The following is a 24,082-nucleotide window of genomic DNA, read 5'->3' on the forward strand; positions in this document are numbered from 1 at the left end:
ACATATAAAGTTGGGAGTAGACTTAGAACTGAGTTGGACTAGTGTTCAGCGTCTCATAGTCCTAGGACTATGTGCCAACGTAGGTTGAGAAGTCCCCTCTGTTGGGCATCAGTTTTAGTGATCACACCAGAGTCATGACTCTACACCCCTGCAAGGTATATTGGGTCCTCTCGATGGGGCGTATACATCGGACTCCACGTTTAGCTCACATGGTTTATGTGGTTAATAGTAGCTCCCACAGTCATACTCTTATTGCATTGACCATGTTATCAACATTTTCTTCAGTATTCAGTTCAACATGTTATCTTCATGATTACTACTTGGTCATTGTATCTAGCTCAATTTTCAGTTAAACGTCAGTACAACCTATTTCCATGCTCATTCTGTATTGTCAATATTATATTGTTCTGTTTATATCGTTCATCTTAGTATCTATATCTTGCATGCTCAGTTCATTCAAACTACTGACACATACTTTGTGCTACATCATTTTATGATGTAGGTTCAAGCGCTCAGCATCTAGATCACGCTTAGTACGATTTCCAACCCATACTCAGCAACTTCAGTGGTGAGTCCTCATAGTTTGAGGGTGTTTCTCTATGCTTGGTTTAGTTAGCTTACTTTCAGTCTTTTAGTATTTTTTTGAGTTAGCTGGGGACTTTTCTCAATAGCTCATCAGTAGTAGAGGCCTTCAGACATAGAGTGAGTGTTAACTGTTTTGGGGTTGTTTCCCTAGATATTTTGATATGTTTTCATTTGGAGTCCATTAATTTTGACTCATTTATTAGGGATTCTTCCACTTATTTTAGTCATATATTCAGTATGCTTATGATATGCCAAACTCAGGGTTAGCTTGGGGTCACTTGTGATCCTAGGTCCCATGTTACGTCTAGGGGGTAGCCTCGGAGTGTAACATATGGACCGTAAGAAGGTCCCGTAGAAAGGTTCCAGACTTAGTGAAGTTTTGAAGTGAAACTTGTGTTCTACGGATGAGGTCTACGAACCGTAGGAAGTTCAACGGACCATAAAATGGTCTTTTGGTAAATGATTAAGTTTTTGGATTTCGGTAGTTGGTTCTACGGTTTACCAGTACGGGCCGTAGAAATTCCTACTCCGGTCAGACAATTATTTTAAGGGGTATTTGGGTATTTTCTTATGTGCTTAAGCCCAAGCTATGTCTTTTTTAGCCTAATTCCTAACCTTGTATAAAGTTTTCAAGTCCTAAAACTACACATTCTAAATGCATTCCCCTAATTCCTAAATTCCAACCAAATTCATCTCTCTCTATTCTCTCCAAAGCTCTCAAGGATTCTAGGGTTCTTCAAGGTCAAGTCTTATTTCTTTGTCATTGATTAGGGATTCAAGATCAAGGTATGTAGGGCTTCATCAATGGGTTCGATTCACCTACTAAGCCCCAAGGTTTTCTCTAATTCTCCAATTCAATTCCAATCAAATTGATTAGGTTTTCATTTAATTCTTCATGGGTTCGAATTGAGTTGATTCAATTGCTTGAATTTGATCTTATTATGATTTTGTAACACAATTACATGTTTTCCAATTGAAATCATGCGTTGATCATGATTTTTACTTTGAACTCTTAAAGCATGAATTTATAAACAAACTTTGAATCCATGATTTTATGTTTTCATGACGTATGCATAGTTTATGAAAACGGAATGATTTATGATCTAGGTTGCTTTAAGATAAGAATCAATGAAATTGTGAAAGTTTTTCTCACATATGCATGAATTGTGAAAGGTTTTCTCACATATGCATGAATTGTGAAAGTTTTTCTCACATATGCATGAATTGTGAAAGGTTTTCTCACATACTTAAGAAATCATGAATGGTGAAAGGTTTTCTCACAACTGGTTTCAAGAGCTAGTCTATGATGTTTTTAGCTTGGATTAGTTAATTAATTGTATTTTTCCATTGATGATGATATGCTTATGTTTATGGCTATTCCATTGGGATTTTTTCTTAGTACCGAGAGGATATTGAGATGGAGGCTCTCTCATTAGTGGAGGCCGGTCTCTAGTAGCAATTTACTTGTCTTTAACTACGTGCCCTTGTAGGTTTGTCTTAAGTGACATAGATAGTGGATCCACCTAAGCTAGAAATTTAAGGTCTTTTCCTTGGCAATCACGGACATCTCTTTTTGGTGTGGGGGCAAGACACCATATTCCACGTTATAGCTCATGTGGTCTATGTCGGTTAACAGTAAATATTCCACAAAACAAACTAAGTTATTTTTAAAGGTTTTATTAAGCTTTACTCAAGATTTTAAGATGTATTGACCAAGTTCATGATTTAAGATGTCTCTTTAAATGTTTTACTATGCTTAGCTTGGTCATGCATTTCATATTTTCAATTATGTCCCCTTATGATCATGTTTCATGTTTTATTGCATTTCCCTCATTCTTATTACATTCCATGTACTAATGCATATGTGAGCCTACATTGTTTCACTAATATAAGAAAGCCATGGACTCAAGCCAAAACTTGCACTTAGATAATTCTGCACACAACTTCTCCTCTCTTAATCTCTTGAAGTATGGTCCTTTGAACATGATCAGACTCATTTTTGGAATAAACCAAGATATCATCAATAAACACAATCACAAAGGAATCCTCATAAGGTCGAAACACTTGGTTCATCAACTTCATAAAAGCGGTCAGGGCATTAGTCAGCCCAAAGGACATGACTACAAACTCATAATGCCAATAACGAGTCCTGAAAGCCGTCTTTGAGATATCAGAATCCTAAACTCTCAACTAAGGTAGCCCAACCTCAAGTCAATCTTGGAGAACACGAAGCTGATGAAACAAGTCATCGATGCGGGAAAGATGATACTTATGTTTAACCGTATCCTTGTTCTATTGTCGATAATCAATACACATCCTCATACTACCATCCTTCTTCTTCACAAATAAGACCAGTGTGCCCTAGTGATACATTAGGTCGAATAAACCCTTTCTGCAATAAGTCCTCTAATTAAGCCCTCAATTCCTTGAACTCCACAGGAGCCATTCGGTAAAGAGAAATGGAAATGGGTTTGGTACCCTGCTCTAAGTCAATCACAAAATCAATATCATGGTTTAGAGGAACACCTGGTAATTCATTAGGAAACGCAACCATGAAATCTTTCACCAACCTTGTGGTCTCTAAAGGGCATGGATCTTTGGTAAGATCACAAACATGTGCCAAATAAGATAAGAATACCTTCTCCATCATATGTCGGGAACAAAGAAAAGACATTACTCTTTTCGGATACAAACTTGGAGCACCCTTCCACACCAATCGAGGTAAACTGGGTAAGCTAAGGTCACGGTCTTTGCATAACAATCTAAGATCGCATAAGAGGGAGAAACCAATCTATACTTGATATCACATCAAAATCAAGCATGTCAAGTAAAATCAGGTCTGCCCGAGTCTCACTATCAGAAAAATATTACTACAGACCCCCGGTTCACCTGATCCACCACTAAGGAATTGCCTACCGGGGTAGAGACACTAATAGGCACAACAAGAAACTCACGCACGTGATCAATATCCACAGAAAAATAAGTAGACACATAAGAATGGCTCAACCCAAGATCAGATTATATTGTAGTAGAACGATGATAGAATAGGAGATACCTATGATCACTACACCTGAGGCCTTTACCTCAGATCTATCTGGTATAGCATAGAACTATATGCAGTCACCACTAGTTTGAGAGCCATTATGAGCACTGCCCCAAGCTCCCTAAGCTCCGCCCTTGGTTCCAGCTCTAGTACTCTGTGAAGTACCCCATGTCCCTATAGCTGGCATAAAATGAGTAGTATGTGATCTTGACTAGACAGTAGAGAAGCACGCCAGGGGCAATCCTTTGCCTTGTGCCCAAACTTCTCACAAATAAAACAACCACGAGGACCTGTACCCAGCTGAGAGTAACCAGAAGAGTCTGCACACCCTCTTTAACCTTAAGATCCACTATGTGTACCCCTACAGGTCTGACTAGGGCTGGATCCACTAACACCATCTATACTTTGAATAACGGCCTACACTAGTCTACCCTGATAACCCTGTGTGCCCTAGCTTGAATAATCTCTACCTTTAGATGCAAGACCACTGAACTAACCTTAGAAACAAAAACTCTTGGTACCGCTACCCAGTCTAGCATGTTGAATACTCTCGATCATCCTGTATAATTAATAATACTGTGGAACATACCAAATGATAACACAAGAAAGGTCGTGATCTCGTGAATATAACTGGAGAAATCCTTTACCAACTTACAGATCAACTCAAACTCTGTAGGAATACTCGACATGGCATAACGGGATAACTCACGGACACAAACCTCGTACACATAAACTGATAAGGATCCCAGCTCCAATCTATCAAAATTGTCCCTATGCTGATCTCAAAGGCTATAAGGCACAAATCTCTAAAAAAAAAAACACACTAGTAAACTACTCCCAACCGATACAAGGAGATCCAAAGGGCCTACAAGAAAGAACTGATCTCCACCACTCCTTGGACACTCTTGAAAATTGATAAAAAGTGTAAGACACCACATGAGCCTCTAAGATACCTAGGTTGAACAACCTCATTTAGCACTTACACAAGAATTCATAAGCCTTCTCTCCAGTTGTACCGTCAAACCTGGAAGGTGCCAATCTAAGCAAATTTGTAAAAACTCTTCTGCTCGGCAACCGACATGGCTGTACTAATAGAGACACGTGGAGCTGCAAATCTTGGAGGTGCCAAAGAAGGTGTTGAATAGTAACAAGGAGTCTAAAATTGTAACATCCCACAATTTAAAATAGCTAGGAAGAAGCTAAGAACTTGAAATAATCATTTTTGGAAATAGTGACAAATTTGGAAATTAGTTTAAGTTAGGAAAAGTGAGTTTTTGGTCTACTTCAAATGGCTATAACTCCTATATCAGGATGATTTAGGTGTACTTCCAGATATTTTTGGGAATCTCTTGGAATGATCTTTCCAATGTCGCCGAGTTTGCGCGAGTCCGAGTTCATATGAGTAAGTTATTCCCTTTGGAAGTTGGTCTAGCGGAATAAGGAAAGTCTAATCCGGATTTTGGAAGGGTAGTTTAGTCTTTTCCTTGCCCTATTATTTTAATCCATTTTAAGATTTTAATATGGGTCAAATCAGGTTTTAGTCAATTTTAGAAATTGGAAATTTATGCTAGGGCTTGGAGAAAGGAGAAAAGAGGAGAAAGGAGAAGAAGAAGCAAGATTCGTCGACTTCGTCAAGGATAGCTTGTGGATTTCGTCGGGGTGATCCCTACAACGTATGTGAGACCACATAGCATTGGGTTAGTTCTCCCACGCTCCAAACATGATTCAATTCAGCGAATTTAAGTCTTTGAAAGTTTGGAAATTGAAGTTCTTGATGAACATTGTTGAAAGTTTTATTGAATTTCTTATGGGTTGTGTTGTTGGAGTTCTTGCGATTTGATTCATGTATTCGGGTGTAATTTTGGTTTGAATCTATCATATATTGAGGGTGTAAATGATTCTAAGTGTTTGGGGAAAGAACCACTAGAGTTTAGAGGGTTTAGAGATGAAAAACGGAGAAGAAAAGTCATCAAAACACCTGGGTATAGGGGTGGAGAGTCACGCCAGCCAGTGCGCCCCAAACGGGTCCCTTAATGTTCATCCTTGGGGTGCCGCACCAGCCAGCGGGCCCCAGACCAGTACCTGAATGCTGAGGGATGGCGCCCCGTGCCTCTCAGAGTGTCAGGGGCGCCAGTTCTCCCCATTCGCTCCCCACCTTTTCGTACTTGTTTCTTAGCAATGTCCCTATGTTTTCTAGTTGATTCCAACACTCTATGGTACATATAAACATCATGAAATCATCCAATACATGAGATCATGAACCTTGAATCCATAATTCAATTTAAGGAAAGTTAGAATCAAAGTCAAGAGAAGTTAAGAGTCAAGTCTAGAAGTTAAGAAGCAAGTCAAAGCAAAGTCTTTAAAGTTTTCAAAAGTCTTTAAAAAAAAATTTTTAACCTTGTTTTAAGACTTATGTTTCAAGTTATGTAAAGAGTAAAGAGTTGAGTTCATTTCTCAAAAAGTTATAAGGGAACTAAGTATTCCCAAAGAGTTATAAATGTTTTCACATTTGAGCAAGAAAAGGGAACATCGATTCCAAGAGAGCTTTTAAGCTAAGTTTTCAGTAATTATCTCAAACCAAAGAAAGAAGTTTGTTTTTAAAACATATTAGCTAAGTATATTTATGGGAGTTGTATTGAGGACCGATATGGGGATGCGAGTTCATATTAACTCAAGTCTCCATAAACCATGTAGCCATCATGGGTAATAATGGGTCATACTTTTTAGATGATCACATTAGTTAAGCTAGGGATCCACTAAGTTAAGTAGGTTCTATATGACGGCAAATTATAGGACCATTCTGGCAGCGTGTCAAAAGACATTGTATCACCACTTAGGCTCATACTGGTGGTTGTTGGTTAGAGAAACTCCCACCTAAACTATATTACTTTGTATATGAGTAAAGTTGAGTTTGTTATTGCATTTTATTTAATGAACTAAGTTTCTTTTACTATTTTATAAATCTTTTCATATAATGCATGTGTTTCATTGCTTTATTCTGAGTTAAGTTTATTCATGAGTTGAGAAGAGCCAAGGTAAGTGTTTTCTTCAGATTCCTTTTAAGCCTATATCTTGTTTTAGCATTCCAACTCGCATACTCGTACATTCAATGTACTGATGTCAGTTGGCCTGTATCTTCTTATGATGCAGACGCAGGTAACCAGGATCAACATCCAGCACCTCGTTGATCGGGCTTGAGCATCCAGAGTCTGTTGGTGAGCCTCATTGCATTCCGGTGGACTCCTTTATTTGCTTTCTAGTCTTTCAGATGTTAGGATGATCAGGGGTCATGTCCTGACATCCCTCTTTGTTTTAAAGGCTTCGTAGAAAGTTAGTAGTCAGACGTCTTTACATTATTATTTCATATGTTAAGACTTAAGTTTCCATTTTGGCCGAGTTGAATGTTGACCATTAAACATTCTAAGTTATTTCACTAAATTTATTTAAGTAAGTTCATTTGATTATAGTAAAATGGTTAGAGTCTTCCGCAGAGTTAGTAAGTCAGGCCAAGGGTTCGCTTTGGGCTAGCAATGGTCTTCGAGTGCCAGCCACGTCTAGGGTGTAGGCTCGGAGCGTGACAAACTTGGTATCAGAGCATAGAGTTTAAGAGTCCTAGGGAGTTTATGAACCCAGGTCTGTAGAGTCCTAGTTATCGGTGTGAAACGCGCCACATCTATAATTAGGAGGGTGCAACACTTAGGAAATTATCTCATTTCTTTCACACTTTTTTCGTGCGTTAGAGTTTGATCTCTATAATTCATACTTGAGCGTGTTTTCAGATAATCATACCTCCGCAAAGAGTTGTCAGAGGTCGTCCTGCGAGACACAATGTTGAACCACAAAAGCAAGAGTTACCCAATGCACCTGAAGTGCAACCTCAACCAGATGTCACCAATGCTGAGTTCCGTGAGGCTATCCGGATGTTGATCCAAGTTGTGACTAACCAGGTCAGGAATCAAAGAGGAGCTCGACAAGAAGAGGCTGACACTTCAAGGATTCGTGAGTCTTTGAGGATGAATCCTCCAAGTTTCACTGGTTCAAGCACTACTAAGGATACAGAGAACTTCATTGAGGAACTGAAAATGGTATTCGATGTGATGCATGTTGCTGATACTGGTAAAGTTGAGCTAGCTGCATATCAACTGAAGAATGTTGCAAGGACTTGGTTTGATCAGTGGAAAGAGGGTAGAACTGAGGATGCACCACTTGCGAGCTGGGCCTGTTTTGAGGAAGCTTTCTTGGGACGTTTCTTTCCCCGAGAATTGAAAGAGGCTAAGGTACGGGAATTTCTTACACTTAAGTAGGATTCTCTAAGTGTGCATGAGTATGGGTTGAAATTCACCCAACTATCTCGTTATGCTCCGGAAATGGTTAAGGACATGAGGAGTAGAATGAGTTTGTTTGTTGTTGGGTTGGCCCATCTATCAAGCAAAGAGGGCAGGGCAGCGATGATGATAAGTGACATGGACATATCAAGGTTGATGGTTTATATGCAACAGGTTGACGAAGAGAAGATGAGGGATAGGGAAGAGTTCAGAAGTAAAAAAGCAAAGACAGGAATGATTTTGGGCAGTAGAAAGGTAATGTGAACCATTCGTCCTTTCAGAAAAAGCAAAAGGGACCTGCTCCATCATCTGCTAGTGCACCTGCATCCGAAACAAAGGTGAGTATAATGGCCAGAACTTCAGAGCTAGACCTGCACAGTCTCAAGGTAGTGTGGCACAAGGAGGTAACTGGACACCTGCATGTACTAAGTGTGGTAGGATCCACCGAAGTAAGTGTCGTGATGACCAAATAGGTTGTTTCAAGTGTGGGCAAGAGGGTCACTTCTTGAAGGAGTGTCCTAAGAACAGGCAAGGTAGTGGAAATCAGGTCAATAGAGCCCAATCTTCATCATATGCTCCACCAGACAGGGTTGCACCTAGAGGAGCTACTTCCAGTACTGGCGGAGGAGAAAACCGCATCTATGCGATCACGAGTCGCCAAGAGCAAGAGAACTCTCCAGATGTTTTCACTGGTATGATCAAAGTCTTTACTTTTGATGTTTATGCTTTGCTAGACCCGGGACCAAGTTTATATTTTGTAACCACTTATGTTGCAAATAAGTTTGATGTTCTTCCTGAGAAACTTTGTGAACCCTTTTGTGTTTCTACACCTGTTGGAGAGTCTATTCTAGTAGAAAAAGTCTATCGTGATTGTCCCGTTTCCATCAATCACAAGAGCACTATGGCTGATTTAGTTGAGTTAGACATGGTGGATTTCGATGTCATTTTAGGTATGGACTAGCTCCTGTTATGCATCAATAGATTGTAGAACTCGAGTTGTCAAGTTTCAGATTCTTAATCAACTAGTTATAGAGTGGAGTAGTAGCTCAACATTGCTTAGGGGTCATTTCATTTCATACCTTAAGGAAAGAAAGTTAGTTTCAAAGGGTTGTATCTATCACTTAGTCCGAGTTAATGACTCTAGTGTTGAGATATCTACCATTCAGTCAGTTCCTATAGTAAGAGAGTTTCAAAAATTCTTTATTGATGATCTATGATACGCTCAAATTACATCTCCCTACAGAAGTATAAGTGATAGTTATCAAGTAAAGAACTCAACTTGTAGGTTGGGGTCGATCCCACGAGGAAAATGGTTTAGACTTTACTTTAACCAACAATTATATTAAATGTCAAATTACTTCCAGAAATAGGTAATTAAAGGGGGGTTCTGTTTTTGTGAAACAAATAGTAAGAATTTAATAAGTAATCATTAATCAAAACTCAATTTTGGTTGTTATCAAGATGAGAGAAATACCTAGGGTATACGTGTTCCCCACAAGCTCAAAACGCAGTAATCCTAGTAATAGCTATCATTTCCTAGTGTACTACATGCAAAGTGATAAGTTAGGTATCTCTAAATCCTTGGTCCGGCATCTAGAGAATTTCACCCCGCACCTTGGTCCGGCTACGTGTGTATAATTTACTAACCCTTACTCTACCTCATATTAGACATCATAATCGATGTTTGGCTTAGTTATTACTTCGCACTAATCGACACTAGCCTATTAGATAGTATCACACTAAATCTATGTTGATAATTCCTTTTTTGTTGATTACCTCCTTGGTCCGGCAAGTACCAACAAGGCGAGTTCTAACGCGTGCACTCGTTAAAAAGACTTCTAACCGAAAGAATTATCAATGCATGCAAAACACTATTCAAGAATTGCTTATTTACTATTCATACATTGTTAATCGCTCATGGTTCCCACAACCCTAGTTGTGGATTTAGTTACCCATATTAGCAAGAACACAATTCATAGTTTTAGATGAAGAAATAATGAACTTATGTAAAGAGAATAATAAACCCAGAAATTCAACTTGAATTGCAAAGCCAAAATCTTCAAAATGAACTTAGGAAATCAATAATTGTTAGGTTTTCAAATTAATCTCCCAAGTCACAAAGTAAAACTAGAATAATAATGTCTAACCCCTAAAAATGAGGTTTACAAGACCTATTTATAGAAAACAAATCCTAAATTAAAAGGGAAACAAATTAAGGAAAGTTTGTTCAGGCACGTGTCTTCATTCCACGAGACTGACTTATGGACTGTCAATGGATCTACGGTCCACAAGTCCCTTCCGTCAGCCAGGACTTAAAAAATATTTTAGCTTCCAAAAAATCAGCTTCTCTGAAGCAAACGACGAACTTGCAGTACGGACCGTAGATCGATCTACGGCCGTCAATCCCCTCCGTAGCTCCACATTTAGAATCTTCAAAAATCAGGTACTCGAACCCTCGCAGTATCAATCTACGGATCAATCACTACAATTTGTAGATCAATATATGGACCGTCAATGTCCACCGTGGTTCCACACTTGGTCAGATTTCCTTGATTTGTCTTCCATACCTTGCCTACTTATCTACGGTCATAAACTACGGACTGTCAGTGGACCTACGGTCCGTAGATCACCTCCGTGAATGTCTTTTTTCTGCATTTCTTTCAGCTGTCTCTATACTTTCGCGCCTAAACATCATTCCTACAAAATACGATAAAAACACATAAAAAACCAATACAAAAAGGCCCTAAACACACACAACTTGTAAGTGAAGTGTATTAGAAATACCGTAAACTCACGGTATATCAACACCCTCAACTTAAATTCGTTGTTTGTCCTCAAGCGACGCACTACGACTCTAAACGACACTTGTATAGAAGCAAGCATTTCAGGCCCAAGCAATCACATGGCTCTCTACCCCCCTCACTTTTCAGGTGCAACTTCGTTCTCTTAGACTCGACAAGCTAATCCATGCAGATCAAACTATGACACAGATCGACCAACTGACACACAACATACACCTTCTCACTCTGACCAAGGCACCAACTTTCCGACAATGTAACTAGTGCCCTTACTTCAAACGAAATCCTTTTTGCACAAAAAATGCATGACATTCGTGGTACAAGGATTTATTCATCACTCACACTCAGAAGTAATTTCAAATACATTTAGTGCTTAATGCCATAAGCTTGCCCTTATTTTCCCTGCTTAGACTCTCCAAACTACACTCTAGGATCACTATAGGACTTTATTGGCTTGTAATGTAGGCTCAGGGTCAGGTGTGGCACATTTGGGTATTGCTTAGTGACTTTCTGCTCTCCTTGATATTACATTAGTCTTTTGACCTCTTTTTTTTTACCCTATTTATGTCATACTATCGCTTTACCTTCTTTCCCTTAATTTTCTTCAACCACGGATGTGACTTTAGAATTTGTAGATCTTTTTACTTTCATTTTATTTTTCTTTTAGCTTTCAACAAGTCACATCCTTTCCTCACGTTTTCTCTTCTTTTTTTTCACATCACTCTTTTCATACCCATTTTTCTTTCAGTTTCCTCTTTCATAGCCACCCTCAACTTATCGATTTTCCATTAGTTGAGGTGCACATTACCCGATGTCGGGTCAGGGTCAAGATTGAAGTTACTTTTTACATTAGCCAACCTCAACTTAGGCTTTTGGCCTAAGTCGAAGTGCACATGTCCAAGGAGGGACTAGGGCCAACATAGTAGATTATAGGAAGGTGAGTTCGGGGTTTGGAAAGAAATGATTTACTTTTAGGCTCAAAGTTGGATCAAAGGGAGCAGTTATTTCATTTGGTTGGATCCTTCTTTTAGGCAATTTGTTGACTTTTCAGAACAATGGCCTATGATCACTTCCTAACCTCTAGATTGAATTGTCTTAGCAGGACTAACCGGGCAAGTTCTAGTTTTGCACAAAAACTGTTTGAACACTCAACGATTCTCACCCACTCTTGGCACATAGTTTCATTATCAAATTATTAGATTACTCAGTTCAAGTTTCAGCTCAAGTCATGCCATCGAGTTGATTGGTTATTATGTCATACTCAGAGCCAACATTGTCAACTAATCTAGCCTACAACTTCTAGCATTCATCCCAAAATCTGACGGGTATCATTTTTCATAAGCCATCATGTTTCTTTCTTTATCATGCTACTACACATACAATCCTAAGACATGCCGGTTCAACAAAAATTAAATAGTCTCTTGGGGGAAAAGAACACAGGCAAGAAAACCCCAAGAGAATATTCGTGAGTTGGGTTATTCAGACTTCACCCTATCACTCACAATCCATTTACCCCACCCCCAACAAAAAATAGATGCACTTCTCCCCAATGCATACAAAAACAGTAAAAGAAAATGGATTGGGTGAAGCAAACCTGTAGCGCAAAGCGCCGGTAAATCATCAACAAGCAAGGGGGTCTGATTTCCCGGAGCCCACTGGAACAATAGTGGGGGCACCCTCAGTAGTGCCCACATCAGCAATCATAACACTTTCAGTAGTGCTCTCTATCAATCTCTCCGCACCATCAGTGGTGCTCACAACGTCCCCCAAAACAGGCTGGACCTCTACAATTGGGGCAGAGCTCAATGCCCCTACAACTCTCTCACGCAACCTTTGCTGGCACAACTCTCGTCGACAATCGACGCCCTCGTTGCCTCCTTTTCCTGCCTACGTTATCTCTTGTAAGCTTCTCCTCTGCGGTCCCACTGAATAGAGCATCCAACACTGTATCATCAGTCAGTGCAGTAGGTGCAACCTGAGGCTCAACTGAAGGTGCGGCAAGAATGGCATAAACGTCAGTCCAGAGGCTGGCTAAGTCAGACTGCAAAGCAGATAGATCTATGGCTGGGGCTGATCGCACGAGGACTCGTATTTCAAAGGCATCAAGGCGCTTATTAACAGTCTGGACCTTCCGATCCATCATCCCCTCCATCCTGCGCTCCATTCTAGCCTCGGACTCAACTATGACTTTTGCATCCACGACTGGATGTGATGCAGCAAGGTGGCCATCTGAGCTTCTAACTTCTGCACCCTAGCGAATGGGACAACAGTAGCTCCTAACTGTGGTGTGGACCGGGAAGAGCTAGGAGTCATACTACCTGCCTAAGATGAGCAGCCCGGGACAGTATCAGTGTGATCTGGGATACAGAGGTCACCGCCCTGTGCCTGCCTCACAGTGTCTGTAAGATCGGCACCCAAGGGAGGTACCTCAATCTGAGGCTCTCTGCGAGGTGCTGCCACATTTGCCTCATCCCGAATGAGGCCAATGTCCAATGCCCCTGTAGGGTGGACTAACTTGTCACAATGTCAGATCGGCACTCCAGAGTCCCTGCACAAATGAAAAATTAGACATGGGAAGGGGTAAGTAATGGAGGTCCTGAATGCCCTCTCGTGAATCTCTGCCAGCAGCATGCGGGCAAAGTCAATCTCCACTCCTGCTACCAATGCCGCTACCATGACCGTTCTGTCCCACGTGACTTGGTTGTCAGCTTTTGTAGGCGACACTCTTTTACGCACCAGCAACCAGAAGAACTTGCCCACAAAATTAATGTGGCCTTTCGGATGCCCAACCGTGGAGTGGCAACCCATTCCGCGCACTCGCCATCTGCAGCAATGTACCTAGCCAAACATAGTAGAACAGCCTCTCGCTTCTCAGCGTTCCTCTGGAAACCGCCACTCCGCACGACATCCCATTTGTAATCAAACTCTGCTGTGTTGAGAGACCAAGAGTGACCGGTGGTAGGACCATAGAGGAAACGTCTGATCATGGCAGGTAATATGTCCACCGGACAACCTCTGTCACGACCCGGGAGCACCCCCAAGTCGTAACAAGGCGTACTCGACCCCAAAGGGGTCTTATACAAGCCTCATAGTCATTCATTGCATTCAATAATGATAATAGTGCGGAATTAAAAACTTATTTACATCCACACATTCAAACTTCATTAAAACAACTTTAAAAACACACAGCGGAAGTCTAAGTCTCACATGGCCATCTTACACACATCACAAAACATAAGTAGGGACACGGCCCTTTACAATCAAAAGAAGTCTATTAAGTCTATTACAAGAACCTTATCATAAAATTATAATAGAAAAGTCTTGTCCTCGACATATGAGGACATACCACAAGAACTTGGAAGAACATCAAGTTCCAAGCTTACTATAGAACCCGCTCACTTTCCGGAACCTACACTAGTAGAAAATAGAAAAATATGGAATTAGCACAATTAAGTACTAAGTATGATGATCATGCAAAACATGCTTTAAAAAGGGACATTTTGGCTAGAAACCATGCATTATGCCACTTTTTGAAGTATCATGAACAGTTGCATAAAAGACATACAAGACAAGCATAAACATCAAGTAAGTCATAATATCACCTTTAAACAATATCAACATGAAAACCTTTACCTTGGACCTTCACCTCAAGAAACCCTTATGCTATACCTCGTGCAATGTATGGATGGCGTCCCATACCACCATCCATACTAAGGCACCACATTAAGGTCACTTAAAGTAACTTATCATTCCTTTCTTTCACCTTTGCACAATATTCATACATAAGAGGTATATCATTAATTAAGACATGACAAGGGAAAATAACTCATAATATAACCCAAGTATAGCATGCATCTCATATCAAGCATTTGAGAGCCAACATTCTTTAATAACCTCATTTAGGCCACAATTGTGTCACATACATTAGGATTTAGAGAAACTCACTATGACCCTCTCCAAGCCTACTCGTGCAATGTATAGGTAGCATCCCATACTACTACCTACACTTTGTAGAGCCTATCAAGAAACCATAATGAAATCTCACATGATGGGAAGTAAGCATTTAACCGACATAGACCATGAGAGCTTGTCATGGAATCCGGTGTCATAAGTCCCCACACCGTAAAGAGGTGGTCTACTTGCCTAAGGAAGACCGGTATATATAGCTTAATGGATCCACTAGCTACCTATGCGGGCACATAGTTTATGGGATAAGGTAGACGATCATTGAAACTCATGCCTAACTATTGGGGGAGTTTCCATCTAACCAAATCCACTCGGTGCTTAGCCTACATTCCCATAGAATAGTTCGTTACCTTGACATTATCACATATGAGAGGTGCCATTGGCCTACCAACTCCAAATTACATTCATTAACACGTGAAAGGGTGCTTTAAGCCTACCGTTTCAAGGTTCATTTAGGAAAGCTCATTAACTCCTCTTGAAAGGGTGCCATGGGCCTACCGGTTCAAGTCTCATCATTAACCTTCATGGAAAGGTGCCATAGGCCTACCGATTCCAAGGTTCATTACTATCATTAATGGAAGGGTGCGATAAGCCTACCGATTCCAAGGTTCATTATTATCATGAGTGGAAGGGTGCTACTAGCCTACCGATCCGAGGATTCAACAACCAATAATATAATCATTTAAACAAGAAAATGATGCACAAGCTCTACCAATTCGAGATATGCAATAAATTGGAGAATCCTTCATATTCTATCATCAACATTCATGAGTGTCAAATTGAGAAAAATCCTTTCAATAATAACACATTTACGTTCATAACATGATCACATTAGCTCCATTAAATGTCCATTCATAAAAATGTCATGTAACACTTATATTTCTCATACTATGCCTTCAAGGCCATGGTCACAATACATTCCATAATTAAACACCTCCACCATAAGTGGATCAAACCAAGCAAGAACAATTTTTTTATCCATAATATGAGATTAAGCCAACTTACCATCCTCCAAAGCCATAATCAACAACACTCAAGTCCCAACCATTTTTCTTACCACAAGAGAATTCTTCCATAACTTGCCCATAAGGCCACAATCCTCAATTATCCATATACCAACAATTCATCATAAATAGGTATAGAAAACCATATAAATCAACAATACAATCCAATCTAAACACAATTTCATCAACATTAAATCATAGGCATTAAACCCACTTCATTAGCAAATTCTAGGCTTTTAATGAAAACATGGGTTCTTGAAGAAGTTTCATATAAAAATCATCTTAAAATCATAAATAGAACTTCAATTCACCAATATAATGACTTTGAAAACATTTTACCCATGAACCCATACCTAGAATAGAAAATAGAAGTTTTGTTCTTTGAAGACTTTTGAAACCCTTTTGAATGGACTCCTTGAAGGAAAGATAATCAAGGATCAAGGGTCACCATACCTTTGTTAAGATTCCCCAAGAAAATTGATGAAGAAACCACCTTCAATCCAAGCCCTAGCTCCAAGTTCTTGACCTTCTTAAAATGGAGGATTGTAGAGAGAAAAGTATTTGAGAGGAGGTGAGTTCTTTTTAATTCTAATTGGAGTGACTTAAAATGGAAGAATTTGGTCTAGAAGGGTTTTATAATTGCTAGGAAAGGCATATAATAAAAGGGGCTCAACTTAGGAAAAGAAATAAGGACCCACTTAAAAGTTTCCACTAAACCCGTCTAAGCTCGTCCTTGCTGACAGTGCTTCACTATTTTGGGCATAACTTTTTACTCCGAGATCGGAAAAGGGCAAACTCGGTGGCGTTGGAAAGAGGACTCAGATACCTTTAATTGGATAGGTAATGGTCCACCTAATTCATTTTGAGCTAAAAGATATGACCATTTAAAGTTGACCCTCACTCCTAACTTAAAACTAAAAACTGTTTTTAGGGGACTGTTTTGAGGGTCTCGGTTCTAAATGATTTCATGACCTAGCTTAAGGTCTTGCTAGCTTATAAAGGTGATTAATCAACTAGCTAATCAACCCCTTAAGCCCTTAAACAACACTCCAAACTTCAACGACAAGACCCTTACAACTTACTAGTTCAAACGACTAGTTTCCGGACGTCACTGTCATTTCTCATCATTTCATCAAGTTCTCAACTCCAAACTCACATGTGAGGCTCTAGTTTCACTAGTTCATTTTTTTTGGTCGTTACATTATCCCCCACTTAGGAACATTCGTCCTCGAATGACACTTTAAACACATTAAGGGAAAAACAACTCAAGACTAGCAGCCCAACAATCGTAACATGTAAACATAAATGCATAAACATAGGAGGAAACATCAACTCCACATCAAGAGGCTCGAACAAACTTCATACCAATCAAGCAAGTAGGAACTATATCCACAACTTATTGTGCATCAAAACTTCCCCTTTCTCATTTTTTTTTTATTTTTTTTGGAGAAACTTCCTCCTCCAATCACATCATGCTCACTACAAAACATTAGGCTCATTATGCAATTACTCGCAAAAGCACAGTTAGGCAAATTTTTCACTAAAGCATATTTAGGCATGTTCAACATTTATCCTCATGAAGCATATAGACAACTCAACTAAATGCACATCAACATGAGGAACACATTTATGAAAACTCATTTTATCATTTAACAAGAATTCAAATAGAACATGCATAACATAAGGAGACCATGGAAACTCATTTTCACACAAGACTCCAAAACATAAAACAAGCTACTAGGAACTCTTGGTCTCAAGCTTGAGTAAGAATAGAAGGAACGAGATAATGATATCAACACTCTCAACAACCTTGCTATTCAACATACCATCCCCCACTTAGGAGAAAACCCAACTAAGGCAAACATGAAAAACAACAACATAGAAACCTCATTAAGATATTCATGACCATAAGGAACTAAAACTTACCGGCGCCTTTATTCGGATTAGCTTCTTTGTCCTTGCTAGCTTGGAGAGCATAGAAACGACCATAATTTGGAGGGATATGAACCGTTCCATCTTTAGAAGCTTGCTTGGCTTCCCTTCCTCTAGCCGTAAGAGTAGGACAATCTTTCACCTTGTGATCATTCTTCCCACAACCATAACACCCATTAGTACCGGCTAGGCACTTCCCATAGTGCCTCTTGCCACAAATGATGCAAGTAGGTTTAGAAAATTGAGATCCACCATTTTTTTCTTGGTTAACCTTAGGAGCACTTGAAGAATCTTGGTCTTGACTTCTCTTCTTGAACCTAGATTGACCTTGCTCATCCGATCTACCCCTTTTCACACCCCTATTCATCCTCTTAAGTTTGGACTCCTCAATGGATTGAGCATACACTATGAGCCTAGAAATGTTCATGTCATTATGGAGCATTGCCGTATGGCACTCTTCCTTGACTAGGTCAGATACACCGGTCATAAACCTACTCATCTCATCCCTAGGATTTGACACCAAAGATGGAGCATACTTAGACAATTGGGTAAACCTCAAGGAGTACTCTTGCACACTCGCATTACCTTGCCTAAGGTTGATAAACTCCTCAATCTTACACTCTCTCTTCTCACGGGGAAAATACCTACCAAGGAAAGCTTCCTTAAACTCCACCCATTCTATAGGATCCGCTTCCACCGGCCTATTAGCCTTCAATTGAGTGAACCAAATTTGGGCAACATCTTTCAATTGATAGGAGGCAAGCTCCGCCTTTTCTTTTGAAGTCACCCCCATAGCACTCACTACCTTATACACTTCATCCAAAAATTCTTGGGGATCCTCTCCCAATTTAGAACCTAGAAACACCGGAGGATTCATCCTCACAAAGTCTCTCAACTTAGAAGCCATAGTACCCTAATTAGCATTCACCCTAGGCCCCATGTCTCTAGTCGCTTGAGCCGCCATGGCTCGGGCAAAGATTAAGTAAGCCGACCTAATCTCTTCATTGGTCATATCCGGGGGAACCACCGGAACCTCATTCTCTTGCTCACCTAAAGGAACTTGATTGCATTGCACACCTTGACCATTTTGCACAACTTGGGGAGGAACTCCCTCATCACCTAACTCCCCTTCCGCTCTCCTTTGGTTAGCCCTCGTATTCATATCCTATAAACACAAGAGAAGGATTAAAAAAAAGGACACTTATAAACCAAACTCTAAGGCACGACTTCAAGGATAATGAAAGAAGTGTAACTTCTACCGTCCTATAGCCTCTCGCTCATAGATGTGTCGCGACTCACACCGATGAACAAGACTCTACTAGACGTGGCTTGTGAGACTTTGATCCTAAAAACCATTTCCAAAATCTTATGCACTGATACTATGTTTGTCACCACCTGGGAGCACCCCCAAGTCGTAACAAGGCGTATTCGACCCCGAAAGGGTCTTATACAAGCCACATAGTCATTCATTGCATTCAATAATGATAATAGTGCGGAATTAAAAACTAATTTACATCCAAACATTCAAGCTTCATTAAAACAACTTTAAAAACACACAGCGGAAGTCTAAGTCTCACATGACCATCTTAGACACAATCATAAAACATAAGTAGGGACACGACCCTTTACAATCAAAAGAAGTCTATTAAGTCTATTACAAGAACCTTATCATAAAATTAGAATAGAAAAGTCTTGTCCTCGACATATGAGGACATACCACAAGATCTTGGAAGAACTTCAAGTTCCAAGCTTACTATAGAACCCGCTCACTTTCCGAAACCTACACTAGTAGAAAATAGAGAAATATGGAATTAGCACAATTAAGTACTAAATATGATGACCATGCAAAACATGCTTTAAAAGGGACATTTTGGCTAGAAACCATGCATTATGCCACTTTTTGAAGTATCATGAACAGTTGCATAAAAGACATACAAGACAAGCATAAACATCAAGTAAGTCATAATATCACCTTTAAACAATATCAACATGAAAACCTTTACCTTGAACCTTCACCTCAAGAAACCCTTATGCTATACCTCGTGCAATGTATGGATGGCGTCCCATACCACCATCCATACTAAGGCACCACATTAAGGTCACTTAAAGTAACTTATCATTCCTTTCTTTCACCTTTGCACAATATTCATACATAAGAGGTATATCATTAATTAAGACATGACAAGGGAAAATAACTCATAATATAACCCAAGTATAGCATGCATCTCATATTAAGCATTTAAGAGCCAACATTCTTTAATAACCTCATTTAGGCCACAATTGTGTCACATACATTAGGATTTAGAGAAACTCACTATGACCCTCTCCAAGCCTACTCGTGCAATGTATAGGTAGTATCCCATACTACTACCTACACTTTGTAGAACCTATCAAGAAACCATAATGAAATCTCACATGATAGGAAGTAAGCATTTAACCGACATAGACCATGAGAGCTTGTCATGGAATCCGGTGTCATAAGTCCCCACACTGTAAAGAGGTGGTCTACTTGCCTAAGGAAGACCGGTATATATAGCTTAATGGATCCACTAGCTACCTATGCGAGCACATAGTTTATGGGATAGGGTAGACGATCATTGAAACTCATGCCTAACCATTGGGGGAGTTTCCATCTAACCAAATACACTCGGTGCTTAGCCTACATTCCCATAGAATAGTTCGTTACCTTGACATTATCACATATGAGAGGTGCCATTGGCCTACCAACTCCAAATTACATTCATTAACACGTGAAAGGGTGCTTTAAGCCTATCGTTTCAAGGTTCATTTAGAAAAGCTCATTAACTCCTCTTGAAAGGGTGTCATGGGCCTACCGGTTCAAGTCTCATTATTAACCTTCATGGAAAGGTGTCATAGGCCTACCTACTCCAAGGTTCATTACTATCATTAATGGAAGGGTGCAATAAGCCTACCGATTCCAAGGTTCATTATTATCATGAGTGGAAGGGTGATACTAGCCTACCGATCCAAGGATTCAACAACCAATAATATAATCATTTAAACAAGAAAATGATGCACAAGCTCTACCAATTCGAGATATGCAATAAATTGGAAAATCCTTCATATTCTATCATCGACTTTCATAAGTGTCAAATTGAGAAAAAATCCTTTCAATAATAATACATTTACGTTCATAACATGAGCACATTAGCTCCATTAAATGTTCATTCATAAAAATGTCATGTAACACTTATATTTCTCATACTATGCCTTCAAGGTCATGGTCACAATACATTCCATAATTAAACACCTCCACCAGAAGTGGATCAAACCAAGCAAGAATAATTTTTTTATCCATAATATGAGATTAAGCCAACTTACCATCCTCCAAAGCCATAATCAACAACACTCAAGTCCCAACCATTTTTCTTACCACAAGAGAATTCTTCCATAACTTGCCCATGAGGCCACAATCCTCAATTCATCCATGTACCAACAATTCATCATAAATAGGTATAGAAAACCATATAAATCAACAATACAATCCAATCTAAACAAAATTTCATCAACATTAAATCATAGGCATTAAACCCACTTCATTAGCAAATTCTAGGCTTTTAATGAAAACATGGGTTCTTGAAGAAGTTTCATATAAAAATCATCTTAAAATCATAAATAGAACTTCAATTCACCAATATAATGACTTTGAAAATATTTTACCCATGAACCTATACCTAGAATAGAAAATAGAAGTTTTGTTCTTTGAAGGCTTTTGAAACCCATTTTTTTTGGACTCCTTGAAGGGAAGATAATCAAGGATCAAGGGTCACCATACCTTTGTTAAGATTCCCCAAGAAAATTGATGAAAAAACCACCTTCAATCCAAGCCCTAGCTCCAAGTTCTTGACCTTCTTAAAATGGAGGATTGTAGAGAGAAAAGTATTTGAGAGGATGTGAGTTCTTTTTAATTCTAATTGGAGTGACTTAAAATGGAAGAATTTTGGTCTAAAAGGGTTTTATAATTGCTAGTAAAGGCATATAATAAAAAGGGCTCAACTTAGGAAAAGAAATAAGGACCCACTTTAAAGTTTCCACAAAACCCGTCTAAGCTCGTCCTTTTTTACAGTGCTTCAGTATTTTGGGCATAACTTTTTACTCCGAGATCGAAAAAGGGCAAACTCAGTGGCGTTGGAAATAGGACTCAGATACCTTTAATTGGATAGGTAATGTTCCACCTAATTCATTTTGAGCTAAAAGATATCATCATTTGAAGTTGACCCTAAAAGTCGTAACTGTAAAAATCTGCCTCTTGCTTGTCTGTTGCAGTGGGATTACTCAAAGGCTGGTCAACTGGGCAGTCCACTAGACTAACTCGCTAGCCTAGTCCCTTGCTTGCACCCTAGGATGCTACCTAGCTCCATTTAAGTTCTAAAACAGCATAAACATCAACTTAAGCTCCAACTAACCCAAACATCAAGTCTCAAGTTCATTCTATCATTTTTCGAGTCGTTGCAACCTTGAACCAAAGTGGAAGTGAGAGGATCTTGAGCCAAGGACTTTGACCGCTTGGAAATTGAACCTCTGAGAGTGGCAGCAAAGGAGGCATAGAATTCCCGCACAATCTCCTCGATATAAGTCCCTGGGTCTCGAGCCATCCAGTCACACTTGTGAAGGTTGTACAGCCGGTAAATGTCTGGAACATCGTACAAGCTCCCCGTGAGGATTCTGTCTACCGTGGTTCCACACTTTTTCAGATTTCCCTGATTTGTCTTTCATACCTTGCCTGCTGATCTATGGTCATCACCTACAGACCGTTAATGGACCTACGGTCTATAGATAACCTCCGTGAATGCCCTTTTTCTATATTTCTTTTAGTTGTCTCTATACTTCCGCGCCTGAACATCTTTCCTGCACAATGCGATAAAAACACATCAAAAACCAATACAAAAAGGCCCTAGACACACACAACTTGTAAGTGAAATGTATGAAAAATACCGTAAACTCAAGGTATATCAATCTACCTCCTGATGGTCTACATGTAGACCCTCTTGAGAGAGAAATAGACTTCGGCATAGACATCATTCCAGATACTCGTCCTATTTTTCCGCCATATAGAATGGCACCAGCAGAGTTGAAAGAGTTGAAAGAGCAATTAAAATATCTCCTAGATAAGGGTTTTATTCAACCAAGTGTCTCACCTTGGGGCGCTCCGGTCTTGTTTGTGAGAAAGAAAGAAGGTTCCCTTAGGATGTGTATAGATTACCGCCAGTTCAACAAGGTTACCATCAATATTAAGTATCCTCTTCTGAGGATTGATGATCTTTTCGATTAGCTTCAGGGTGCTTCCTGTTTCTCAAAAATTGAGCTCAGATCAGGTTACCATCAGTTGAAAGTAAGGGAATGTGACATTTCAAAGACAGCATTCAGGACCCATTATGGTCATTATGAGTTTCTGGTCTTGTCGTTCGGTTTAACTAATGCACCAACAGCGTTCATGGACCTTATGAATGGAGTCTTCAAACCTTATTTAGATATGTTTGTTATCGTCTTCATTGATGAAATACTAATCTATTCATGCTAGTCGTCTCAGAATAGTTCTTCAGACTTTGAAAGATAAGGAGTTATATGCCAAGTTCTCTAAGTGTGAGTTTTGGCTTGAGTCTATGGCATTGTTAGGCCATATTGTGTCTGGAGAGGGAATTAAAGTTGATACTCAGAAAATTGAGGCAGTGCAGAATTGGCCTAAACCCACATCTCCAATTGATATTTGAAGTTTCTTGGGTTTAGCTGGCTATTGTAGAAGGTTTGTAGAGGGGTTCTCTTCTATTTCGTCTCTTTTTACCAAGTTAACTCAGAAGATAGTGAAATTTCAATTGTCTGAAGCTTGTGAGAAAAGTTTTCAGGAATTGAAAAAGAGGTTGACTACTGCCCCAGTTTTGACATTACCAGAAGGTACTCAAGGTTTTGTGGTGTATTGTGATGTATCTAGAGTTGGTTTGGGTTGTGTATTAATGCAGAATGGCAAAGTTATAGCTTATGCCTCCAGACAGTTAAAAGTTCATGAGAAGAATTATCTAACCCATGATCTAGAGTTTGCTGCTGTAGTTTTCACTTTGAAGATATAGCGCCATTATTTGTATGGTGTTCATGTGGATGTGTTCAGCGATCACAAGAGCCTTCAATAGGTGTTCACTCAGAAAGAGCTTAATCTCAGATAGAGAAGGTGGTTAGAGTTACTCAAGGACTACGACATGAGTATTCTTTACCACCCAAGTAAGTCTAATGTTGTTTCTCATTCCTTAAGCAGGTTATTTATGCGTAGCACCGCCCATGTTGAAGAAGGAAAGAGAGAGTTAGCAAAAGACGTGCATAGACTGGTATGCCTGGGAGTCAGACTTTTGGATTCCACAGAAGGTGGAATAGTGGTCACGAATAGGGTTGAGTCATCATTAGTGTCAGAAGTAAAAG

At 39.6% G+C, this 24,082-nt stretch overlaps 1 protein-coding gene across 2 annotated transcripts in view; it reads right to left on the bottom strand.

Annotated features, from left to right (window-relative positions):
* Nucleotides 1–24,082, bottom strand: part of LOC125876682 (WD-40 repeat-containing protein MSI4-like) — a 1,104,907-nt gene that overhangs the window by 251,788 nt on the left and 829,037 nt on the right. The window contains exon 1 of one of the 2 annotated variants that reach the window (XM_049557906.1): nt 17,037–17,048. The exons of the other annotated variant lie outside the window; for it this stretch is intronic. The gene's annotated coding sequence lies outside the window, so the exon portion shown is untranslated. Of the gene's footprint in view, nt 1–17,036; nt 17,049–24,082 lie in introns of those variants that run through there. 2 annotated transcript variants of the gene reach the window in all.

The sequence above is a fragment of the Solanum stenotomum genome, chromosome 9, assembly GCF_019186545.1.
Source record: "Solanum stenotomum isolate F172 chromosome 9, ASM1918654v1, whole genome shotgun sequence".
Taxonomy (NCBI): domain Eukaryota; kingdom Viridiplantae; phylum Streptophyta; class Magnoliopsida; order Solanales; family Solanaceae; genus Solanum; species Solanum stenotomum.